At 37.0% G+C, this 17283-nt stretch overlaps 1 protein-coding gene across 5 annotated transcripts in view; it reads left to right on the top strand.

The window, feature by feature from the left end:
* LOC134227817 (zinc finger C2HC domain-containing protein 1C-like) overlaps positions 1-17283 on the top strand; it is a 283047-nt gene that overhangs the window by 15851 nt on the left and 249913 nt on the right. The gene's annotated exons all lie outside the window — the stretch shown is intronic.

The following is a 17283-nucleotide window of genomic DNA, read 5'->3' as shown; positions in this document are numbered from 1 at the left end:
AAGACTTGGATAATCAAATTAATCATACTGTTGTCAATATCTGACCAACTAATCAAATATTTCACTAAAAGCCAGTTATATCCAATCGAATGGTATATTTCCATAGTCAATGTCAAGTAGTCTAGCAAATTACCTTCGCTTTTAGTTAATTGAACAAATAACATTTTCTTGGTCTTTTGCAAGATTATTGCATTTATGGCAATTACCTTTTTACAAGACTCTATGCTTATAGTGCTCAAGAAGCACTCTCCACAGAGAGTTTCCGATGCCAGCCAAATGCATAAATTTGTATATTATGTGGCAAGTACAATGATATTCCTCCCCCTCTGATATGTTATCTTGGTGCGATGGGTGGGTTCACGCCATTAACACTGAGAAGGCACCTAAAGACGTATCATGTCTTGGTGATATCACATGTTGATTATTTTTGTTTGGTCCCGTGTCACATATCTGGCATTGACGCACTGGTTTAACGCATGTGCGTGTGATCCAATGGACATCCTGTCTTGGAGCTCTGAATAATGGTGGTGCAGTCAGGCAGGGTCCTTTTTCATTATAGATAATGATGTGAAATCTCTTCTTTTCGCAATTCTTTGCTGATCCGTTCCTTGTGACGATGAGATAAGTTGAATTGAAAAATATCATATATTATAATGATGGTATATGAACAATCTTATGACGGCTTCATTCTCGTAAATGTTTACTAATAAATAGGGAATGGGCGTGATGGAGTTTTGCTTCCCCACCGAAAAGTGAATTCTATAGCTGACTAATGACTAATCATTAGTACATCAAAGATAATAACAGTTAGTTTGGAAACGATACTTGTTATAACATAATAATAGTCTTAGACTACACTCTGAAAAATATTATCGTAAGGTTTACGTGAAAACTTACATGGATTTTTTTCACAGCACTTTTCACGTAAATGCTACGGGATGATAATAAATGACAAAACATGTCAAACGTCAACCCATTCCATGGTATGACTAGGTAAATTTTACGTGAAAATCCCCTTTGATTGATTATATTTTCACATAAAGGATAATGGATTTTTGTGTAGATATCATTATGCAATGTATTATGTTTTATCATATGATATTAGGATATTAAGAAGTAAAGAAAGTTTACAAGTTTTTGTTTAAAAGAAAATAAGAACATATTTATTGGAAGAATGTTTTACAATCGATTGGCTAGGGACGAATGGTTGATGCTATTTTGCCTGTTCTTGCATTGGGTGGCACAAACTGAGCTACTACCTATTGTATTGATGCGGATCGATCAAGTCTGAGAATGACTAGTGCGGAGAGACTTGACATGGCTGTTTTTGATGCGGATTTGGCGGATATGAGCAAAGATGCCAGATTTGAAGACATGTCTTCAATTTGAAGACATTTGAATCTAAGCATATGCGGTATTTCGAAAAATTTCGTTTCAGGTGGTTCGAAACGAAATTCCGCGGAATTTGAGCATGGCGAAATCTGATTTCTTCATTTCGTTTCGATTCGTAAAATTACAAAAATTTCGCAAGAAAAACCCAGCTTTTCACGAAATTGAACGGAATTCCGCGGAATTTCGAAACAAATTTAAACTTAAACCATACTTCATATTAGCAAAAATTTTGGCTGCGCCGCTGAACTAAATCATAAAACTATTTTCAAAACTTTATGTTATACATTTTTTCTATTAACGCTTATTTATTCTTCTTCAATGGTTCTACATTCCAACTGGAACTTTTGTCTTGTTCGAAAAATTGCCGGACAACGGCATAACAGATGCTCCGAGTATTCTTTTTCTATATCACAGAAGCGACATAGATCATTTTGAAGTTTACCTTTAAGTTTCAAAAGATATCGACCCGTATAAGTGCTTACACACTTAAATCATTTCACAGATTTCGGTGAATTTTGCTTCAATTCACCGAAATCTCAACAGCAGATTTGTTTGGTAATTATTTCACCGATTTTCTGCGGTATTTTCCTTTGTTCAACTGTCAAAACCACCAAAAAATCTGTAAAATTTTTACCGAACAGTTCTGCTGTTGAGATTTCGGTGAAATATCACAGAAATCTGCAATTTATTTAAAGTGTGTAGGTCTTTTTTAGATAATTCTAAGATGTTGCGAGTTATGGAAACATTTGGAGTGATAAAGCGGTTTGATTGCCTGGCATTAGTTGCGTTCCTAAAATTGGTTTCTATTTTCATAGATTCCCATATCTTCATACGAAGAGAAGAAGTTGGTAAGCTGCAAAAAGGTTCCGGTCCTGTAAACCGACTTGATGATCCGAGTCTCGCCAGCATATCGGCTCTTTCGTTACCATCTATTCCACAGTGTCCTGGAAGACCATTTTTGGAGGGACTGAATGCATTCCCAAACTTGTTTTGAAGTTCATGTTGCCGACTTTAATGCATTTAAAGCTGCTTGGCTGTCGGACATCTTCTTCTATCTATCTTCTTCTTCTATATATATAAAAACCAATCTATGTATGTATGTTCGCTAACTACTTCTGAACCACTAGGCCGAATCCACCCAAATTTGGTACACACGTTCTCTATCCTCAGGGAAGTTAACAAAGGGGTGGAGGGTCATTTAGGAAAGGGGAGGGGTTTTGTTTAGAAAACGAACAATTATGTGTAACTTTCATCTCCCAGGACCGATTTCAACCAAATTTTGTACACATATTCACTATAAGGAAACAATCATATGAGAGATTTTGGGAAAGGGGAGGGTCTGGAGGGAGGGTATTGTTCAGAAAACGGGTAATTTAGAGTAAATTCTGAACCCCTGCACCGATTTCAACCAAATTTGATACACATTCTCTACCCTAAAGAAAAGATAACAAATGGGGTGGGGCGGTCATTGTAAAAAGAGGGAGGGTATGGGGAGGGGTTGTCTTTATAAAACGAGCAATTCAGTGTTACTCCCAACTTCCAGTACCCATATCAACCAAATATTGTACACATATTCACTAAGAGAAGTCGATCACATGGAAGTGTAATTTGGGAAAGAGGGGAGGGTCTGGGGGAGGGTATTGTTCAGAAAACAGGCAATTCAGTGTTTCTTTTGAACCCCTGGACCGCTTTCATCCAAATTTGGTACACATTCTCTATCCTAAGGAGAAAATAACAAAGGGGTGGGATGATCATTGGGAAAAGGGGAGGGTAAGGGGAAGGGTTGTCTTTAGAAAAGAGCAATTCAGTGTAACACCCAACTCCCAGTACCAATTTCAGCCAAATTTGGTGCACACATTTTCTATTCTAAGGAGAAGATAACAAAGAAGGTGGGAGGGTCATTTTGGAAAAGGGAAAGTTATGGGGAAGGGGTTGTCTTTAAAAATGAGCAATTCAGTGTAACTCCCAGGATAAATTCCAACCAGATTTGGTACACTTATTCTCTATTTTTGGAAGATGTTTATTGAAAAGGTAGGGCCAAACAAAGATATAAAAATATATTGATACAAAGGTTCAATTCTATGAGCGGTAGATCTACCTCTGTGGGTTTCGTGCTACAGCATTGGACATTTTAATTCTATAATTTACTTTTCAGTCCCTAGCAAAGCCGGATACATATAGCTATTAGCTATCTATATATCTCGGATACTTATTCAACGTATGTGACGTATGTGATTTTGTAAACAAAAATTTAAACGTTGATTTCTGCAATCTGATAGCACTCCCACGCAAACTATCGCCACATACAGGTAGGGGAGGTTTCGGCTACATGTTCGTTGTATTGGTTTGCGTGGAGTGTCATCATATTTGACAAATCGACGTATGCATCTTTGTTTACAAAATCACATACGTCGTTTTGAATAAGTTGCCGAGATATATAAAACTCAATGTTTGTATGTTTGTGTGTGTGCTCCAGCCTAACTTCTGAACCCATTATTGTATTGTTTAGTTATCGATCAATTCAACCATTTATCGAAATCATGGTTTGCCCAACGTAAAAAGCAATGATTAATGTGTTTCCTTCTGGATGGTGAATGTGATCCCTTCTTTAAAAATAGACGTTTGCTCGGAATAAGGCATCGGTGGATGTTTGTCCTTCTTTAGAAATAGACGTTTGCCCGGAATATGGCGATTATGGGTTCGCTCCCTTTTCCAAAATCAGTCAATGTTTTCAAATGAAATCTGCCTTCTTTCAATCAAATAATGAAGTATCAATAAAAAATCACACATATCCTGTTTACCAATTAGTTTATTCATTTTCCGATTTGTAAAAAAAAACTGCGAATCAAACTGGAAACTCCGAGCAAGACCGGGTACATACAGCTAGTTATGCATATATTTGAGTGTCTGTAGTACCTACGCAAACATATTACAGAACACTCTAGAATTGCGTGAACGTCCGCTTGGAATACGGATGGCCAACTGCCCATGGGAATCGATATGTCTATCCCAGGGCCAGTAACTCCTGCTCCCACTTAGTTGTTCAATTTTGAACCGTCAGTATAAAACGTAATTGATCCTGAACGAAGTGTTGGTCCTCCGGTTGAATGTTTTGCGCCCAGGATCAATTACAGTCTATTGAAATTGTACTTTTTCTTCATCCAGTTTTCATTGTTTATTACTAGGGAGTTTAAACTGAAGTTTTTTTTAGAATGCTAAGATGACCCTTAAGGTCACCTCCTAAGAGGTTTTCGGATCTTCTGATCCTCAAGGCAATCTTTTGAGCTTCTTATTGTACAATTTGATGCAGAGGAAGCATGTACAGTAAAGCATTTAGTGCACTCGATGGTGTACTGCTCATTGCACCTGTAATTGAGATAGTCGCTAATCGTTGAAGTTTTTCGAGTTTCATCTGAACGATCTTCTCTTTCGTCTTTGGTCACCAGTCCAACGAACCATAGGTAATTCTTGGTTTTACTATAGCTGAATATATCCAACGGATAATTTTCGGCTTAAGTCCCCATTGCCTACCAAAAACTCGTTTTCTGATCCATAGAGCATTTGTCGCTTTATTAATGACGTGTTCTAAATGCATGTTCCAGTTAAGTTTGGTATCAAGAACTACGCCAAGAAATTTGACTGTATTCGAAAGTTCCAATCGTGTACCTTTCAATATCATGTTGTTCAGTGAGAATTTCCTCCTACGCGGAAGGGCACAATTCAATTACTGATATAAAACTGAACTGATTGATCAGATTCGGAAGAACACGCTCCATGTATTGCTTTGAAAGCGGCACAAATGCTGAAGTATTGCCTTATTGCCAATTGTATATAAACGGGAGCGAGGTGATTTACCACAGACTACTTCTTCTCTTATTATAACTCTATTTATCGCAAAACAGTTATTTGACTTTGAAAAGTAAAATCGAAAATCCGTACATAATATAAAACCAATTTAATAAAAATTCCGCGGAAAAAAATAAAATTTCGTTTCGTTTCGAAAAATTTCGAATTAAATGGACCCTGATTTCGTATCGTTTCGAAGACTCGAAAGTAAATCTATATTTCGTTTCGTTTCGTTCCGAATCAACAAAGACATTTTAAATTTCGTTTCGTTTCGTTTCGTTAGGAAAAGTGTGTTATCGCATACCCTTATTTGAATCTCTGTGAAGACATTTATTTCGTGAAGACATTTTGAAGACTTTTAAAAACATTTGAAGACTTATCTACTTATTTGAAGACAATCAATAAGCCAACGAGAGAAAATATTGAATTTTTGAATTTTGAATTTAATTTGAATGTGAATTTTTAAAAGAATTTCCGATGAAAATTATGAGGAATTTCCTGTCTATATTCAAGAGAATTGAAATTGTAAATTCAGTACAAAATTTATATTTAATAATTTCCGTAAAAAAACATAAAGAAAATCCTCCAAAATTTAAATGGAAAATTCATCTTGATTTCCACAATTCCCACCATAAATCCCTTTTAATTTCCACAAGAAAATTGTCTCAATTAATTTTCAATTAAAATTCTTACAAATGTCAATAAGAAATTGAAATTATGCTGGTGTTAAATGTGTATTTCTCATAATTTTCAAGGTAAATTTCTACGGGAAAATCTACCTAAAAGAAATTCAAAGGAAACTTACTACATACTTTTGTTAATTTTTTCCTTGAATTCCTTTGATTATTCTTCTAGAAATATTTTTGGACATTATTCCAGTATTTACTACGCGAATTCCTCTATGAATTTCTTCAAAAAATCGTCCTGGCATTCTTTCTGTAATCCCTCCAAGATATTGTCCGAAAGTTTCAGGGATTTTTCCAAAAAATCCTCCAGGACCTCATTTGGAAGAAGTTCCAGAAGTTTCTCCAGAACTCCTTCAGTAGTTCCTTCACGAATTCCTCCAGTAGTTCTTCCAGGATTTTTTCCGAAGGTTTTCCCGGGATTGCGGCGGAAGCTCCACAAGGGATCCCTCCGGAAGTTCTTCCTCTGGAAGATCTTTTAAGAAAGTTGCCGAATGACTCTCCAAGAATGCCTCCGTAAGTATACTATGAAATTTATCTGGTATTTCCTCCAGGATCGCATTCGGAAATTTCTGCAGCAATACATCAGGAAGCTCCTCCAAGAATTCATCCAGAACTACCTTCAAGAATTTCTCCAGAAGTTTCTTCAGGAATTCCACCGGAAATTGCTTCAGTAATTCCTCAGAAATATCTTTCAAAAATCCATCAGGTATTCCTCCAGAAAAAAACATCCGGAATTCATCCTGGAGTTCCTCCAAGAATTCCTCCGGAACTTCCTTCTGAACTTTTTCCGGAAGTTTCTTCAGTAAATCCTTTGGGTGTTCCAACAGGAATTCCTCGGGAAATCGGGAAAGAAGCTCCATCCAAAAGAAGTTATAAGAAGCTCCATCAGAAATTTATCCGGAAGTTGATCTAGAAATTTTACCGGAAGTTCCTTCAGAAAATTCTCTGGATGTTTCTTCAAGTATTTCACAGTAAATTTTGAATCCCAACAGGATATTCTTTAAAAAGAAATTTGAAAGAATTCCACGTGAAAATTCAGTTAAAAATTCGCCTCAGTACAATATCCAGGGGAAACTCGTCATAAAAAAGTTAACTAATTTTAAAGAATATTCTCTTGAATTCAACAATTTGTATGTTAAAAAAATAAATATTATTCCACATCAGTAAAACAAGGAGATTATTGAATTTACAAACCTATTGGATTTTGAAATTTCTCGCTAATAATCGTTATTTTAATATTGAAGACATTTGAAGACATTTGCTTCCTGTAATGGCCGCTGGTCATGAGAATTGGCATATACCTGCCGTGTTCTCGACTGCTGCTGTTGGGGTTTCAGCTGCTATCCACTCTCGCCTTCCGCTATTCCGGCTTCTTGTGCATGGTCTCTTAATTAGAAAGGCAAACGTTCCTATTACAAACAACAACTAAATTAATTTAAGTTCAACAATAGGTTGATTGTTTTCTTTCGCTTTAAAATCTTTCACAAATAACGAGTTGAAGAATCAGTTCAGCCATGTTAAATTTTTACTGTAAATTTTCAAACATGAAAATCACGTACAGGCCGGACTCGATTATCCGGAGTTATATTTCTAACCATCTTACAAAAATAGAAATATTATCTTTGTGTATCCGTAACGTATCCAATATGTGCAATACATGATAGTGACTTTCTCGCTTTCCTAAGGGAGCATTCATAAATTACGTAACGCTCAGAGGGGAGGGTGGGTTTCCCGAAGTGTGATAATACATACAAAAATTTGCAATGATTCATACAAAAAGTGTGACATAGGGGGAGGGGGGTTAAAAATCGCCAATTTTTACGTTACGTAATTAATGGATCTTCCCTAAGAGACTGTCACAAATTACGTAATGCTTAAGAAGAAATAAGGAAGTCAGACAAAGCATTTCGATCCGTAAAAAATAAATATTCTATAAGCAACGAAAGGGAGGGTGGGGTAACAAAATAATCTAATTCAACGTTACGGATTTTGTGAAAGAACCCTAAGGGAACGGAAATCAAGAACATTCCAAGACAAAATTTTCAAAACGACTTAGGGGCCGTCCAGAAACCACGTGGTCAGGGGGGGGGGGGGGGGGGTGTTTGCAAAATGACCACGATAAGCCACATGGGGGAAGGGGGGGTGTTGCTCTCGAACCACGTGGTCTTTTTTTATACGAAAAGTTTTTGGTGAATAACAATAGCGGTGTAAAAAATACAAATCATTAAACGCAAAGCGCATCTTAGAACCGATGCCCACGTAGCGTCTTTTCAACTCAGCGTTGAAAAGACGTAGGTGTGCATCGAAAATAACCGGTAACGCAGCGTCGGTCGCAACGTCGATGCGTATCTGCGTTATTTGACCATCTTAGCCTTAGCCCATTTCCATAAAAAAATAAACGAAAAAAACAGGTTGCGATTCAGTCTCAATTTCCACAAAAAAAATTGGAAAGGAAAAATGGGAAAATATAAAGAAAAATCCGCCGCGCCACCCCCTGCAGATGGTTTTGGCATCACGCCGCTGGCACTTTTGCATAAGCGGACTGCAGCTACAATTTTGTAAAAAGTTTATGTTTTTACAATAATCCAAGAAAAACTTCAAAAGAAATTCTTGTGCATATTCAGGAAACATCCAGTAAATAAATTGCCTGCAAAACTTTTACTTTACTTCATGCAATCCTGATAAAGTGCTGGCATTCCGAATGATTTTTGAACAATACTCTGTGAAAAATTTTGCTTGGAAATTTTGCTACAAGTTGTTAATGAAAAAAAAACAAATTAACTCCAGCGTAAATTCCGAAAAAAATTTCAACAATAATAAATTAGCACTTTTGAAAGCAAAAACTGCAATTGTGAAATAAGAATTTTCCATAAAGAAATCAAAATGTTCCACGAAAAAATACAAAATTTTCATGAATAAATCAATATTAGCAATAAACAATTACAAAATTTTTCACAAAATAAATATATATATTTTTTTCTACACATAATCTCTATATAATAAAAATGAGTTGAGATTTCCTTCTTGACGATTTAACTCGCGAACCGGTTGACCGATTCGCAAGATTTTCCCCTAATCGATTCGTTTTGGGATCCGCAATGTTTGTATATACAAAAAGTTAATGAATTTAACGGGGAAATGTAAAAAGTCATTAAAATACAATTTTTGGTCAGCTGTTGAGGAAAAGAAAACAAACGCACAGAAATTGATCTAGAGTATGGTGCTGCAAATAGTTCATTGTGACATTTGCAACACCTGGGCAATGCTGGGTTTCTTTCACATCAATAAAGAGCAATAAAAAATAAGAAAATAAGAAAGAAAAGCAACCAAATTGATAAAATTTTCTATGAACTTCAAACGCTTTTAAAGAAGGGTTAATCTATGAAAAATGCTTGATTTTATTGCTTTTTTATATACCTCGATAGAAAATTTCTTTTTTTTCAATTGATTTTTCATGGAAAGGTTTTAATTATTGGTTAAAAAATATTTATTTTGTTGAAAATTTTGTAATCTTTTTTCTAATATTGATTTTTTTATGGAATGTTTGTATTTTTCCGTGAAACATTTTGATTTCTTTATGGAAAATTCTTCTTTTATGTTTGTAATTTTTGGTTTTAAAAGTGTTAATTTATTTTTGTTTTGTGGAAAATTCTTAATTGTTTATGGAAATTTTGCATTATTTGTAGAAAATTTGATATTTTTGTATTGCTAATTCCATGATTTCTTTATTGGAAATTTCCTAATTGTTATGGAAATTTTTTTAAATTTTTTAGGCTGAGTTTTCATTTCAGTCGATATCGTATCTCAGAACATCGACTCACGGAAGGTCTTGAAAGTAATAAATGAAATCGCATTGGCTCAATGGACCTGCTTGGATGCTTAGCGATGCACGGATACATCGTTCAGGACTTGGTTGATCGGGTCGTTTCAAAACTCCGTAATATCATGTCTTAGGACATTTTGTTTCTTGACATGATTTTGATACTTTCGAGGATATGTACTTCAGAGCAGTTTGGTCTATGACACCCGACAAAAGTACGCCTTTTTAGTTCTTTCTATACTAGTTTTGGCAAGATCGAGTGGAAACCCCTAAATATGTACGTTAAATCCATGTAAAAAAATCGTCCTGAGAGGGTTAAATACCAAAATATAACAATAAATTCTAGAATACCAAAAAGAACCCAAAGATATTAAAGGCTGTAGATTTAAAATGAAAACTTGCATTTTAAGCCAAAACTGTATAATTCAGGCAAAGGAATATTAAGGACATTGTGTTACGGTTCTGATTAGAATCATAGAATCTTGGCATAATGAAGAGAGTTTTGAGATTCTAAATAAAACTTGTATGCCCTTAGAAAAACTTTCAGTTCAGTTCAGATGCTTCGCTGAGGTTAATATATCTTAAGAATTTAACCTACCTCCAGAGCTACGGAATATCCCAAATACTCTTAGGAATCTATAGGGATATTCAGTGGTGAACTTCATAATTATTTTTAAAAAATCACCAATAAAGAAATAAAAAAAAAATAAAAAATATAGGGATATTTTGGAATATTTCTAAACCATTACAAATGTTTATAACATATTCGCGAGTTCACATTTTTTTGTTTCCTCCTGATGCATCGAAGGTGTGCGAGTTCTAGATATACTACTTACCTGATATACATTACAACTTGATAACATAATCAAAATGTTCGAATTCATGAAAATTTATAATTTCCATGCTGGGTTTAGTTTGATTTTAAATCAGTTAAAATTGTCCTTCTTCAAAATTGATCGGATTAACCATATGTTTTAGTTATATAAGGTTTAAAAAAAAATTACTTGAAAAAAACCACGTGGTCAAAGGGGGGGTCTGCCAAATGACCACGATAAGCCACATGGGGGGAGGGGGGGTTGAAAATCTTCAAAAATATGACCACGTGGTTTCTGGATGGCCCCTTATCTGCTTTTGCAAACAAAGATTCAAACGTCGATTTGACGAATCTGGAAGCACTCTCACGCAAACAAACACTACCAATATGTAGGTTAGGGTGGCTCAAATTAGTATGGGAAAAACTTTTTTCAATTTTTTTGATGGGCCGCCCTCTTATTCGGTTCTATTTGATGCCCTGATGCTCTGGACAACATTTCAGCCAAATCGGTCAACGTTTGAGCAGTGCTAGACTCGTTGGAAGTTTATATGGAAAAATGTATGCAGAAACATCCCAAAACAGTGAAATGCAGTTGGACGGCACAACTTACGATGAAGAACTATGTTACTCACTCAGATCTTGAAGAATTTAATACAGAATGCTATGCAGAAAACCGCGAGAAGATTAGAGTTTGCCCGGCTAAGTTATTAGCATTTCTCTGAAGTGGGGTTTGAGCAAATTTCGTTACTTTTACCTTTGAAAAGAAATAAATTCACCAGTACAACACTCCAGTAAAATGCTAATATCTTTGCCTAAAAACTCTAATCTTCTCGCGGTTTTCAGCATAACATTATGTATTAAATTCTACAAGAACTGAATGAGTATCATGGTTCTTGATAGTAAATTGTGACGTCTAACTGCAAATCACTGGTTTTGGATGTTTCTGCATACCTTTTTCCATATAAACATCCAACAAGTTTAGCACCGCCCAAACGTTGACCGATTTAGCTGAAATTTTGTCCAGAGCATCAGGGCATCAAATAGAACCGAATAAGAGGGCGGCCCATCAAAAAAATTGAAAAAGTGTTTTTTGAGCCACCCTAATGTAGGTAAAGGTTTTAGCTACCTGATGATGGCGTTGGTTTGTGTCGAAGTGCTATGAGATTCGTGCAATCGACGTTCGAATCTTTGTTTACAAAAGCAGATAAGTCGTTTTGAAAATTTTGTCTTGATTCATAATTGATCTTTTTATGAATTTCAATTCAAAGAACCGATATTATTTTTAAGTATTCGTATGTACATTCTGAGTACAGCATTGACATTGTGATTCATGCCACCAAATGGTCCTTCGGAATATCCGAAATGGATTCATTAACAAATAACGTAACACAAAATTTGAAGATTTTGGACCTCCATCCTTCCCCTTGTAACGCTTTTTATATGGAAGGTTGAATTGGTTTGTATGAATCGTAACGCACGGCCTGACTCCCTCCCTCTTTTTCCAGCGTAACGTGTAAACAGCCTCAATATTTATATGAAAAAATAACTATTTCTCCAACGGTGGTCCACGTATGGATTAAAACACCAGTTCTATATTCATAGTATAACAACAAATGGCGTTAAAATCCTTGTGTTTAGGAAACATCCGTAAATTCGTTACGTAATTTACGGATGTTTCCTAAACACAAGGATTTTTAGAGGGGAGAGGGTTTCCTGAAGTGTGACAATCCATACACATTCTTTAGATACCTCATACAAAAAGTGTCATAAGAGGGGATTGAAAATGGCCATTTTTGCATTACGTAATAAATGGATCTTACCTAATGATGAAATGAATATTTCCATTTTCAAAAGAATCACTCGGTGGCCAAGGTGATCCATCCATACACAATGTCATGCTTAGAATGTCGGGCAATAACCCGGTGAAAATGGTTCCTGATAGAGATCCGCAGGGGACAAAAAGACTAGGTGCGCAGAGAGCAAGGTGGATCGGTTTGAGGTCCCTTCGTGGACTACTTAGTTGGCGACGTGCTACTACAGGCCGAGTTGAATGTAGATGAATTTTATGTTTGCCTTAGTTTGAATAAATCAAATGAAATAAATTCCGATGTTAGAATGTCAAATAGTGCTATGCGATGAAATTCATTATTTTTTATTTTATTTCATGGATGTTCCGGGAAGGCCACGACATGTATAAGTGCTTAACGATAAAATATAGAAGTTTTGGACCACAGGGTGGTTAGAGGTATGCGCCGTCGCCGCCGAAAGTTTATGGCAATCCCGTTGAAACTCCAGAGGATTTCTCGTGAAAAAAGCTATTTTTCTTGAAAATTGCTCGGAAAATTCCATACAATTTTTCGATGGAAAATCGAAAAAGCTTTTCGCAAAACTAAGAACTTTCATTGGAAATTCTGAAGAATTTCCTTCGATATCTCGGAAATACAATCGACTCTCTACATCTCGATGTTCCATATCTCGATACCTCTCCCTATGACGAGGGTTTTCTCGGTCCCTTCAATCTAAATACATTTGGGCTTTCTACATCTCGATATCTCTCTATCTCAATGTGTTCTGGGCACATTTTGTACAGGATTCTCTCTTTCTCTATGTCGATATATTCAAATTTCTAGGCAATTTTCCTGCCATTCCTCGATCTCTCCTTATATCGATGGTCCCTTAAATATCGAGATGTGGAGAGGCGACTGTACTACCATTGAAATTCTGAGTTAATTTCCTTAAAAATTTGGAAGATCTTTTTGTAGAATTTAAAAGAAAGGAAGACAGAATCACCGTCTTTGACCAGAGGTCGCACAGACTGAATACTTAACACTTAGCATTAGACAACGAACAGGACATTCACACAGCACCCAGTGAACCAGCGGTTTTCCGCTTCACGAAATGTTTTCTCCTTACTATGGCGGGAATCAAACTCACACTCTATGGCTTGCAAATACACTTAGACGACTGACGCCACTAACCACACGGCTACGAACCCACCAATTGCAAATTCCAGAAATTTCCCGGGAAAATTATAAAGAATTTCCTTTGGGAATCTCAAAGAATTATCTGCGGAAATTTCCAAGGATTTTCTGTTGAAATCAAATGTTTTGAGGGAGAAGGGCCGTTTGTTGCTTGGCCGAATATATCTGAAACTCGAATGGCATTTGGCCGAAATAGACGTATGGCCGATAGTGTCGTTCGGCCGAACAGGTTATTTGGCTGAAAAGTCGTCTAATCGAATAGGTCATTTAGCCAAAAAGACCTAGATGGTCGTTTGGCATAAAAGGGCCATTTGGTCGAAATGAACATATGGCCGAAAGTGTTGTTTGCCCGAGCTGCAGAAAAAAATCGTTTGACCAAAAATGTTGCTTTGAAGGACGAGGTGACATAAGGTCGAAAACGGTTTGGCCAAAAATGTTATTTGGCTGAAAGCGACGTACGGGTGAAGATCATACGGCCGAACTGATAATTTGGCCGAAAAAGACGTTTACTCAGACAGCTCTTTTGTTAGAGCATATGGCTTTTCCAGCCAAATGACTAGTTTGGTCGTACCGTCAAACCGTTTTCCACATAATAACCGTAACAAACAAATGGAATTCGGGTAGATAGCTTTCGGCTTAACGTATTATTCGGCCAAGTGGTATTCGACCTTTAAACCTTAAAAAAAATAAGCTGCGTCAACTACACATTAATAAAATGGGACTTGCTTATAAGGCTAAAATAACAAAAGGCCTAAATTCGAAAGGCTACAAAATCATGAGTAACAGGTTTTAATGGCAGAATCCACATTTGACGTTGATAGCACAAACGGAAAGAAACCGAAATCTTCTTGCGACTAAGTGCTTGGTGTTTTTGAGGTTTTATATATCAAATTTTAATTTTTTGCCTGTACAGCACAAGAAATTTGAAGGTAGAAAATGGATCAATACTTTATTTATCGTCTTTGGTTATTCAATATGGTTTTTAACAGTTGCCAAGAATACTCTTATATTTTAATTCTTCATTCTTCTTTTTTCCTTTTTTCTTCTTTATTATTTCTTCATCCTTCTTCTTCTTCTTCTTCTTCTTGGCATTACATCCCCACATTGGGACAGAGCCGCCTCGCAGCTTAGTGTTCATTAAGCACTTCCACAGTTATTAACTGCGAGGTTTCTAAGCCAGATTACCATTTTTGCATTCGTATATCATGAGGCTAGCACGATGATACTTTTATGCCCAAGGAAATCGAGACAATTTCCAATCCGAAAATTGTCTAGACCGTCACCGGGAATCGAACCCAGCCACCCTCAGCATGCTCTTGCTTTGTAGCCGCGCGTCTTACCGCACGGCTAAGGAGGGCTTCTGATTTCTTCATCCATCATCCTTTTTTCTTCTTTCTTTTTCATTCTTCCTATTTCTTTCTTCCATGCTTTATCTTCTTCCTTCTTCCGTTTTCCTTCTTTCTTTTAGCTTTCTTATTATTTCTTTCTTCTTCCCACTTTCTCCTTCCTTTTTGTTTCTTCTTCACTTCCTCTTCTTCTTCTTTTTTATTTCTTCTCCCTTTACCCATCTTCAATCTTCTTTTTTTCTGTTCCTCCTTCCTTCTTATGTCTTCCTTCTATCTTCTCCTTTTTCTTTGCTATTTGTTCATTGTTCCGGCTTCCTTTTCCTCTGTTATCTTCTTCCTTTCTGCCTTCTTCATTCTTCTTTCTCCCTTGTTCCTTGTTAATTCTTCCTTCTTCCTTCTCCCTTTTTCTTTCTCCCTTCTTGCTTCTACCTTCTTCCTTTTGTTCCTTCTTTTTTCCTTTCAATTATCCTATTTCTTCCTCGTTTTTCCTCCTTCTTTCTTTTTAATTCTATCTTCTTCCTTGTCCCTTGTTCCTTAATACTTGTTTCTTTTTTCTTCTTCTATCATCGTGTTTCCTTCTTCCTTTTTTTCTTTCTTTTTCGTGTTTCATTTTCCTTCCTTCTTCCGCCTTCCTTTGAAACCTGCCAGCCTAGCGAGATCCCCTTTTTTAGTAGAAATGGCTTAAGCGCCACTCCCGGAGGAGACCATTTACCTGTTTGGAGGTTGCCTGACCCGATGAGACCCTTCAGGAGAGGGTAATATTTTTCCCAAAGAGATTAGACGGGAAACTAGTAGGCTGATCAGGAAAATTAAATGTTTTAGACCGTAAGGTCTAGCAAATAAAATGATTGGTGTGAACATAGGCGATTTTCGACGGTGTCGAAGCAATATCCACGGTTGTTTATATCACGGGAAGGCTTAATCCAGAACACCTCAAACACGCCACGTCCAAATGGAGAGAATCCTCAATTGGATTAAGGGCCAACCTCCCAGAAAAATGACCAGAAGAAATCTAAAAAGACCGAAACGTGAAAGTAGTCCTACTTCACCTCTTCAAAGTTCTCCCATCCGTTCAAAAACTATCGAGCTACAGTGTACCAAAAAGCTTTTATTGAATTCAGTTCATTGTGTATATTGTATACCACGTTCATTTTAATACTAGGCCTAGCTACAACTTCATTTCCCTCTATACTCTGTCTAACTGCTTCACCTCTATTGACGGTGTATCTAACAGGTGCGGTATTTACGTGTCACGCGCAGTTTCTCCTAAGAACTCCGAAAATGCTCATGCGTCGTTCATCGATGACGCCTCCGGTGCGAAATTGTGAACTGCTCGACTGGGTCCCGTCCCTTCCCGATCCAAAGGTCGTCGGTTCGAATTCGGCCGGAGAAAAAACTTTTTACGAGACCGTGTAGAGAGTGGCACGCCGTCACTCAAGAAAAAGAATGTTGAAACTTGGTTACCGGTTCCGAATCGATCCGGTTGCTGCCGCCCTGACAAGGACGCGGGAAAAACGTACGCTGCCCTCTCCGGTCCACGTGTACCGCCGGGACGTTCTTCGTAGCAGGAAAACGGGGTCGACAGCAGTCACTAACTGTGTGGGTGGTGTGTCGGGCCTTGCAACTTGCCACAATCTACCGAAAATCAAAGATGACTTACGCCGGTCTTGAACACCACACATTGCTCCAAGAACAAACACCATTCTTACCGCTTTAACCGCAAGTCTACGCGAACACCTAACTGCCAGAATACACTACGTATCTTTTCTCTTACTAGCGTACGGCGCGATAGATAAAATCCGCACTGCTCTCGCCTCTTCCGTAGACCAGAACGAAGTGAACTGAAAGTGAAATGATGAAGTTTTGATAACAAAACACAATTTTACTTTGTTGACCAATTATATTCATCACTAGCATACCCTTGGAACTTCGCCTAAAATTGATTTATTTTATTCTCTGCTTCATTTGTATGGGAGCCCCTTTTCCAAAGGAAGGAGGGGTCTCGAACCATCTCAAGAACCTTTCCCGGCCCCAAAAACTCTGGCATACAAATTTTCACGCCGATCGGTTCAGTAGTTTTGGATTCTATAAGGTTCAGACATTATATAGATTGTATATAGATTTTCCGATTGGTAAAAAAAACTGCGAATCAGTACTGTAGTTGTGAACTAAAAGCTAGTTAGTCGGCAAAAATTAGGGGCGTTACCACAAATAGGCATACCACCATAATAGGGGGCGCACACTAAAAAATAACTCCAATACAGGAAAAATTGAAAATGGTTTTCGGACTCCACAGAAAGTGAGAACGTCATAAAGCGCCTTCCATGGCAAAAATGAAATCTACAACCACAAATCATAAATGAAGACCCTTGTACTGAAAGATTGAGCAATACATCAG

The sequence above is a fragment of the Armigeres subalbatus genome, chromosome 1 (assembly GCF_024139115.2).
Source record: "Armigeres subalbatus isolate Guangzhou_Male chromosome 1, GZ_Asu_2, whole genome shotgun sequence".
Taxonomy (NCBI): Eukaryota; Metazoa; Arthropoda; class Insecta; order Diptera; family Culicidae; genus Armigeres; species Armigeres subalbatus.
The sequence above is the reverse complement of the archived record's forward strand: the minus strand, read 5'-3'. Positions and strand labels throughout refer to the sequence as shown.